Below are 9,767 nucleotides of genomic sequence, written 5' to 3'. Positions count from 1 at the left end.
AACAACAGTGATGATAGTTTCCTTCACCAGATTTCGAATTAGCTGCATCTGGACTGCCCGCTAGCGCTCTAGAAGGATCAGTACTAAACAGAAAAAGTAAATAATTAATCAGAGTCTGAAGAAATATTGTAACCTTGATCGTTTCCCTTTTTATGTTCTTTGAAACATGGAAATGATACTGCCACCTTTGCGAGTTAATTTCACTGTATTCCCGCACTCAGAGGAATCCTCCAGAAGGGAAAAAGATCTTCGAGTAATAAGGTAGGGGAAATTAGCCTAAAATGGAACTCCATTTTAGTTTTGAGGAACCGAGACAACATGCGAATAATTAGGTAACAAATCACGGAACACGGAAAAATCGAAATACTTGCGGCCCTAGTTCTAAATAACAAAACTGTCGCCCGTTGATTACCCAGGTGATATAATCATAAAATCTGTGCTTCGTAAATCTGCTGATACAGAATTATAAACAGTATTCTCTTCTGTTGACATTTATTACGTGTCAGTCTTCTCTGCGAACCTTCGCGTAATTTGCGTGTGAACCTAAAACGCATACTTGCGAAATTGTATACAGTTGCTCTGGTTGCTGCAAGCGTTAGTTTTAAATTCGCCATGAGTCAGTATACTGTTTAATTTCTTCGTCCGTGGATTGAATTTCTTCTCTCTGCCTCCAGTAGCAACGACTGTTTCAACAGAACAGTTTGTACAACGGGTGTGAGATAGTGCAGAGCGAAAAACGTATTGTTTACTCCGCTACGTGTCACATATTTATACAGGGTTTCCCTGTAAGAATGGCCAATATTCACAGACCCGACAGGAACGCTAATGGAGGGGCAAAAACTTCATGTGGACATACACCCTATTCGGAATGGTTTCCGAGATAGAACACATTTAATGTGCATGTTGATAAGACCAGTCATTTTAGGAGAGTTAATGACGGGTTAGAACTACTTCCATTTTTTATTTTTTATTTTAATTTGATTTATTTATTTATTAAGATTCATTTGTTGAATAGACGTGTGAGGAACATCACAACTGCACTTATCCTAATCGCTGGATTGATTGAGGTAGTACAATTTACTGGCCACTAAGTTCGTCAGACCTTACAGAATTAGATTTTTGTTCTCAGGACTAGATGAAGTCTGAGGCGTACAAACTAAAGATGAATACGCGAGATGAACTGCTTGGTCGCCTCATGGACGATGCAGCCCTCATTAGTCAACTTGCTGAAGCACTCGAACAACAAACGCAACTCACTCAAGAGTATTGAAGTCGACGGTAGGATATTCGAGCATTTATTGTGAAATGTACAACAGCTGTAATGTGATATGTACGATCATGGTTAGAGGTGAATGTATTAAAAATACCTACGAGGGCGTTTGAAAAGTCCGTGCAAAAATAAAAACTACTTGCATGTTTGGGGTAAACCTGTTTTATTTTTCGGCATAGTCTCCTTTTAGACTTATACACTTCGTCCAACGCTGTTCTAATTTGTTGATCCCTTCCGAATAACAGGAATTGTCCAAGTCTGCAAAATAGCTATTACTTGCTGCAATCACTTACTCGTTTGAATAAAATCATTGTCCCGCCAGCCGTTTCTTCAAATCGTGGAACAAACAGTAGTCCGAGGGAGCCACGTCTGAAGAATAGGGGGCATGCGAAACGAGTTGGAATCCATTAATTTTGCGACCACAACTGCTGAGGTGTGCGCTGGTGCATTGTCATGATGGAACAGGACTTTTTTTGCGGTCCTATCGCCGGCGTTTTTCTTGCAGTTCGGTTTTCAAAAGGTCCAATAACGATGAATAATAAGCACCTGTAATATTTTTACCCTTTTCCAGATAGTCGATGAGGATTATCCCTCGTGAATCCCAAAAGGCAGTCGCCATAACTTTTCCGGCCGAAGGGATGGTCTTCGCCTTTTTTTGGTGCAGATTCTCCCTTGGTAACCCATTGTTTAGATTGTTCTTTGGTCTCAGGAGTATAGTAATGTATCCATGTTTCATCCACAGTGACGAAACCATGCTTAAAGTCCTGCGGATTCATCCTGAACGGCTGCTAATCATCCTTGCAATACTTCACATGATTCCGTTTTTGGTCAAGCGTGAGCAATCGTGGGACCCATCTTGCGGATAGCTTTCTCATGTCCAAATGATTATGCAAAATATTATGTACCCGTTCATTCGAGATGCCCACGGTACTACAATCTCTCGCGCCTTAACTTTTCTCTCATTCATCACCATGTCATGGATTTTATCAATGATTTCTGGAGTCGTAACTGCCACAGGGCGTCCAGAACGTTCAGCATCACGTGTGCCCATATGGCCACTCCGCAAAATTTTGAAACCACTTATAAACGGTTCTAATCGAAGGTGGAGAGTCTCCGTAATGTTTATCAATCTTCTCTTTAGTCTCCTGAGGCGTTTTGCCTTTCATAAAGTAATGTTTAATCAGCACACGAAATTCTTTTTCGTCCATTTTTTGTCAATCACTCGACTTCCTTGATTCACACGAATGCCAAACACAAAGAAATAGACCAATATGGCTGAAACTTGGTGTGCGTTCTTTCCAAAGATGCTACTAACTAAACATGACCGCCACACGCGCCGGTGGTGCCATCTCTCGGACTCTGCCCGGACTTTTCAAACGCCCCTAGTAGTTTTCAATTGTTACTTTGTAAAACGCATGTGTCCTGTCTCCGAAATCATTCAGGCTAGGGCATATGTCCATATGAAATATTTTGCTCTAGATGATCATTGCTGTTATATCCCTGAGTACTGACCATTCCTCAGGTAGGGTCACCCTGTATTTCCTCACAGGGAACGTCGTGGCACAAAATTGATGACCTCTTTTTTTTCTTTTTTTTTTGTTTGTATAATTGAAAAAGTCTCCCGTCCTCTGAGGTATGCTGATTTATGGGAAATCTGACAATACTCCTTGATACTCTGGTGCTTGAATTTTTCACGCTATCATCAAAGCCGTATTTAAGCATCTGTACAAGTGATATCATTAGCATTTCGTAATTGAGCTACATCAATAAGAAACCTTTAGAGGGCAACGGTTATGAAGATAATAGCAAAGGTAGGGGCCTTAGTCACAGGTCCAATGAAAGTGCCAACAAAAAGGAAAATAATCAATGCCCCATTAGGTTACTCTACGTTATGCTAGGAAATAAACAGATCGTGCCAGAAATGTTCAGGAGAAAGGGAACAACGCCCATCACATAAAAGGCTTCCTCCTTCTTGCTATCGACTCACTGGATTGTCTTAAAAACTGCGGCTGTTTACGAGGAGATGAGTGGTTATAGAGACGTGAACAGAGATAACAGAGACAAATCATAAAATAACAGCACACCACCTCTCTAAGGTAACATGAAATTAGCGTCAGTGTGGCACCAGTGGGACTGTGCAGCGGTATAATACACGAGAGTTAGCTAATGAACGTGAACGAGAACCCTGGAGACCGTAGAAATGTCGGAACGCGAACTCCATTTCAACAGAGCTGATGGACACTGGCTCCTCTGACTTGGCAGCTTCCAGCAATGTAGTAAGAAACGTTAATAATTACCGGGAAACCACATCAACAACATAATAAACAGAAATGTTTTTGTTCTGCTTAATTCGAAATCATTTTCACGGCTGTCAGAGCTTAACCAGTAATAACAGCTTACCAGTGCGGATATAACGTACATTTCTCAAACTTCACGGTGAAACTACAGCCTGTTTCGACAATATTCTCTGTTTCACGGTACTCACGTGGAGGACCGCAGCTGTCGAGATAAAACGTCGAACGCTAAAGATAAAAAAAAAAGAAAAAGTCATGTTGTAACCACCTAGAAAATTGTATTGGGACATTCATTACTTGTTGTGATGTGCAATACAATTCATTCGACGATCATATGACAACAAGAGCTATTCCTTATGTAGCGATACATCAGATGCACTCACGTTCAGAAGAAACAGAACACCTTGAACGACTAGAGATAGGACGATCATATTCACAGGACAAGTACAGCAGTATGTTCTGCAGAAATGATTAGCATTTCAGTCGCCTCGGTTCAGCATGTGTCCTATTTCTTAGCTGGCAACAGAGTCCGCCTCAGGCCCTGATTCCATGCGTGTGTTGCATCGATGCATACAAGGCGCGAATGGCGTCCTGTAGTACAGTCATCCATGGTTCATTCACCTGTTTCCAAGGTTCATCTGAGATGGTAGGCATTGAGTCACAGCGCTGCATCCGTCGTTTAACCATATCCCACACATTTTCGATTGGCAAGAAGTCTGGTAATCTGGCGGGCCAGGGCAAAGGTTGGCATCCTGTGACACCGACTACACATGGTCACGCATTGCTTGCTGAGTAGTGGCGTCTGGAATCTTGTGCAGAAAGGGTATGGGTGCAAGTCGCATTGGTGAGAGTGCCCTGGACGCGCACCCTCTGTCATTTGTGGTTGTCCCCAGTAGCACCCCACAACACAAGGCCTTGAGTTGGCGCTGTATGTCTTCTGAGAGTGCAACCCCAGTCTGCGGCGAACCAAAATGCGGCCATCATCTAAAACGAACAGAACCTGGAATCGTCCGAAAATACTATCAGATACCATTCGTGCCCCTAGTGCTGTCGTCCCATACACCATTGCCGTCTAGCATGTTTCTGCACATTCATGAAACACAGGCGGAAAAGTGGACGACGCGCACGGAACCCCTGCCGTAACAAACGGTGACGAACTATGACCCCTGATAGTGTACGATGTGTTTCACTGTTCCACTGTTTTGCAAGAGCCGAGAAGGACGCAAATCTGTCCTACAATGTCGATCTTCTGTGTGTGTGTGGGGGGGGGGAGAGAGATGCTCTGGGTGCATTCTGCAAACAAGCTTCGCGCTGCCGAAACACTTCGTCCCACACGAGCAGCAATTTCCCGGATGGACGCATCACATTCTATGATGCCAATAATGCACCGTCTTTCGAACTCACTGGTTTGACGGTACTGTTCGTGTATACGTCTGCGAGGCAACCTGCACGCCTGCTCAGGTCACACTGATCCATTACCTTTGCTTTAACGCAACAACGAGAGCCACGGACATATTTTACCGGTAGTTGGTGTTGCGACGCGATATTGATGTTGAGCTTGAATCCGCCGGCCGATATGGTCCAAATGCTAATAATTTCTGCAGAACATACCAATGAACATGTCCTGTGAATATGAACGTCCTATCTCTAGTCGTTCTATTTTTCTGAACATCACTGTACATTCGTCATTTTGCAGCTGTACCAGCGCCAAAATTCTGATTCAGCGTCTTGTAAACTTGTGTCTCTAATTGTACAGTACAGCAAGTCGATATGCGAAATGCAGTATGTTTTGTCTTACTGTTCGTAACAATAACCTAGAGATTTTTTAAATGATAGTACTGCTAAACTTTTCTTACGAACTATGTATGATCTGTTGTTTCACACTACCGACTGTAGCCCATTTTCATAAAAAAGGCGGATTTTTTTCGAAGAATCTGCTATGCGGAAAGAAAGAAAGAAATTACACGTTCTTGGACGGCGAACGTTGGCTTTCGGATGAGGAAAAATATTTTTCGCAACTATTCGTGAATATGCATATTTCACTTAGGTAGCAGATAAATGGAATTAAAGGGACAAATAAGGTGTCGTTAATCTGACCGAGGTTCGCACGAATATTAACACGCAGTTTACTTTCCTCCTAACTCTTTTTCTGAAGAGAGTAAAACGTGCACTTCGTGTACACATGCTGTAAATCACCCAGCAACTCAAGTTCTGCGAGCATGTAAGAACTCAGAATGTTTTCCATCGACAAACGGAAATATGAAGGGCCAGGGTCAAGTAAATCAGAGCCCATTTCAATTTAGTCTCAGTATTTTAACTGAGACAGCATAGACGATTAAAAGATTAGTGTTTGAAAATGTGATATGTTTCTGTAAAACGCAGCTGAATTTACAATCACTGTGACACAAGCATAAAAACATAAAACGATGTTAGTTTTTAAAACCATTTTAATAAGATCAATTTCTGCTTTAAGTGCACCTGAAAGGTATGAAGGAAGGCTGTAGCCAGGATTTTGTCAAAAAGGGGGGGGGGGGGGGGGGAGGTGGGGTCCGATTTGTTAAAGAGGACCTTAAAAACGAAAAGATATGTTTTTCATCTGTTCTGAAAATTTCCATGAAGAACGATAAACCAGCCGAGCGGGATTAGTCGAGCGGTCTAGGCCGCTGCAGTCATGGACTGTGTGGCTGATCCCGGCGAAGTTTGAGTCCTCCCTCGGGCATGAGAGTGTGTGTTTGTCCTTAGAATAATTTAGGTTAAGTAGTGTGTAAGCTTAGGGACTGATGACCTTAGCAGTTAAGTCCCATAAGATTTCACACAAATTTGAATTTGAACGATAAACCATTTTATTCGACAATGAACTCGTAGTTTTCACGAAGCGGAGATACTATCTCTTTACACAGGAGTGCTGTATTTTGGCAAACCACTTAAGACGCAGTCATGCTATTGTTTCCCTTCACATTACAAGGTCGTTTTACACCGTTCTTCTTTCAGTCTGGATTTCAGCTGAGGAAGTGATCAGAAGTGGACGAGCGTTAATTTTTTGGGGCACTGTGACTATTACTGACAGGACTTCTGAGTCAACAGATCTTTGCTCGACAGAGAAGCTAGAACAATTTACATCTGGCACTTCTTACATTACTCCTTACACTCTTAACATATTATTATGCGAGCCAGCCCATTTTATCTGTAAGCGGAAATTTAATGTCCCCTTTGCTCATATTTTAGAAAGAAAAAAGGGCAAGTTCGTACCAAAAGCAAAAATATTTATACAAAGCAGATAATTTCGTTGTGTTCGCTTCTACGTCCGATAAATTGACATAGGAGATGGTAAGGAAACGGTTTGAATAGGTTTATAGATGTAGCTCCAGTGGAAAATCTGTTTTGTGTTTAGATTCATGGACCGGACAGAACTAAAAAAATTTAACGTGGAAAAAAAATGTGAATGTTTTAATGATTTCTCCCAGAATGAGCCGTATGATTCAGTCATTAGACTTCCACTAATTTCGGCCCCGGAAAATTTCCTTGAAACATTTCTCAGACTTAATTTTATAATTACGATGTTAAGCTGCATTTAAGAAGTAATACTGTAAAAATTCAGTACCTCATTCACAGTAAGTTTTATTCTTCCATATTCTTCAACCTTTTTAATATGCATGGTACAAGAATGGCTTCAGTGAACAGAAATCACCTAAATGGGAGACACGTGTTCACTTTGGCTTTAAAAACTGTGCGCAAAATCGAATTGCATTCAGCATTTTTTTTGAACTGAACATTTCTGCCCTCCCTCATTACTGTACAGTTTGACAATAATGTTAGAACAATAATGTAAAAATATTTTCAAATAAAGCGCAATTAAATCTGAAAAGGTCTCAAATGTAGATGCAACGCAAGATAGTTACATTTCACAAAAGTAAAGTAAGGTATATAGAATAATATATGTAGAATATATATGTTGAATATATTTATCTGAGAAAGACAACCCAACATACCAACTGTCATTGCAGTGGACACATATCGGGCGTGCTACGGCGATAAAAAGATATTTTTACCTTATTTCTCAAAAACGCGCGTTTTGAATACCACTACATCATGTACGATTGAATTTAGTATTAACAATGCTACACATTTTGCTATTGGTCAAACGTCGAAATGAAAAAGAAAATATCTGTTGATCAATTGTGGAATCAGGACAGCAGCCGGTCAAATATCTACCGAGGAAAATCGCCAAACAGCCGTATATTTTGAGAAGTTAGTTTATTTAGACAATGAGTTTCAGTATCTCAGTGATGCCATCTTCAGGCCCCTATGCACTCCATGTACATACACTGGTATATATCGGTACATGTATACTACAGCCATCATTATTTGGAATCCGTGAATTCTCTTTACTTCGAAGAAGACTTGACTTGTTGTTAAGCTATTGTTGGCTCCAGTATTCAAGCTTCGATACATCTCATTGTTGACTGTTCATGGAGTGCATAGCGGCCTGTAGATGGCATACTGAGATGCCGAAACTAGTTGTCTAAATAAAGTAGCTTCTCAAAATATATTGCTGTTTCGCGATTTTCCTTGGGAAAACAAAGTACTGGGGGGATGGGATTTCGAAGACAATAATTTTTCGACTTACCTGGACGCACGGTTGCAACGAACGTAAACAGCCATTGAACTGTTATATAACTTTTTTTGTACATCTGTTACTTTTTTTGTATATCTGTATTAATTCAGAAGTATCGAACTCATTTTTTTAAAGGGGGTGTTTCATCCCTTAACGGCCGTGTGAGCACGTACAAAAAAATATGAGTCTCTTGTTTTGCTTTACATTGCAAAATATTTAAAGCCGATCAAAATCTAAGTATATCCTTATGGTAGGTTTACTTGTTAGTGCCTTTGCACTTCACCTGCTGTGATTTCCTTCTGCCAACGTCTACCTCCCTGGTGTGTCGCGAGTCTGTGTCTGGGCTAGTGGCTTCGCAGCTACTGTTCACCGATCTCTGTGGGTCTTTATTGTTGCCATCCACCACCTAGAGCCGGCATATGGCTGTGACTTCGGACATCTTGGGAACTGTTGTGTACAGCGACCTTGAGACAGCAAAGCTACCTGGGACTGCGCCTGCCAAAGATCAGCGTGCGTCCATCATGTGGTCATCGTCAGCCTTCTGCAGCCTCGCTGACATCTGTGGCTGATCTGCTGCCTGTGCTGCCTCCCACGTATACGCTTTCTGACGTCTACGTGCCGCGCTTCCGAGGCCAGCTGTCATCAGGAGCAGTAGCCTTCATACCAGTGAGTACTTTGTCTGCATGAATAAAGGACTTTCTTAGCCTGAGTTGTTTTACTAACGGTCCATCGTGCGATGCCAGTCATCACCAGCTCCACAACCCGCTTCCCGACCCCAAAAACAGTGATAAGTGCATTCATGCTGCAAAGTTATTTGTAAATTTGACTCGATTTTGCAGTCACCGAAATAGCATCACACACACTCTCAACCCGTGATGTTTCATTAGGTTCCCTCCTCTCCTTCATCCTTTATCAGGCAATTTAATAACATGACGACTGAACTGCATATATTTGTGTGTATTTGTACGAGTAGACGGCAACGGTCTTGGCGCAGTGGATACATCGGTTCCCGTTAGATCGCCGAAGTTAAGCGCTGTCGGGCGTGGCTAGCACTTGGATGGGTGACCATCCGGGCCGCCATGTGCTGCTGCCGTTTTTCGGGGTGCACTCAGCCTCGTGATGCCAATTGAGAAGCTACTCGACCGAATAGAAGCGGCTCCGGTCACAGAAAACCATCATAACGACCGGGAGAGCGAGGTGTTGACCACACGCCCCTCCTATCTGCATCCTCATCTGAGGTTGACATGGCGGTCGGATGGCCCCGTTGGGCCACTTGTGGCGTGAAGATGGAGTGGTGGTGGGTAGCATTACTAAGTGAAAGTAATTAAGATCACAAATGGGTAAGTCGTTTTTTAGATTAAGACAGTAAATGAATAAGTGTGTCTTGTGTTACCAATCCTTCATTATAGTAATGAATTTATTTTAATTTTATTAGGTAAAGTAATTAAGAAAATAACTTACCTGTAGTTGTGCTGGTGCTTATTCCAAATGTTTCATTTCAATGGTTTCAGTCTGTTACATACTTCTAGGGCTTTCTGTACGGATGAAGTACAGAAGCCATTGATTATAAAAAAAGAAAATTAAGATT

General features: G+C 41.8%; 1 pseudogene; it reads left to right on the top strand.

Annotated features, from left to right (window-relative positions):
- The first annotated feature begins 9,154 nt into the window (after positions 1-9,154).
- Positions 9,155-9,272, top strand: LOC124555922 (annotated as a pseudogene).
- Positions 9,273-9,767: the final 495 nt, after the last annotated feature.

This window comes from Schistocerca americana, chromosome 1 (assembly GCF_021461395.2).
Source record: "Schistocerca americana isolate TAMUIC-IGC-003095 chromosome 1, iqSchAmer2.1, whole genome shotgun sequence".
In the NCBI taxonomy this organism is placed as follows: domain Eukaryota; kingdom Metazoa; phylum Arthropoda; class Insecta; order Orthoptera; family Acrididae; genus Schistocerca; species Schistocerca americana.
This window is presented reverse-complemented; position numbering and strand designations above follow the sequence as displayed.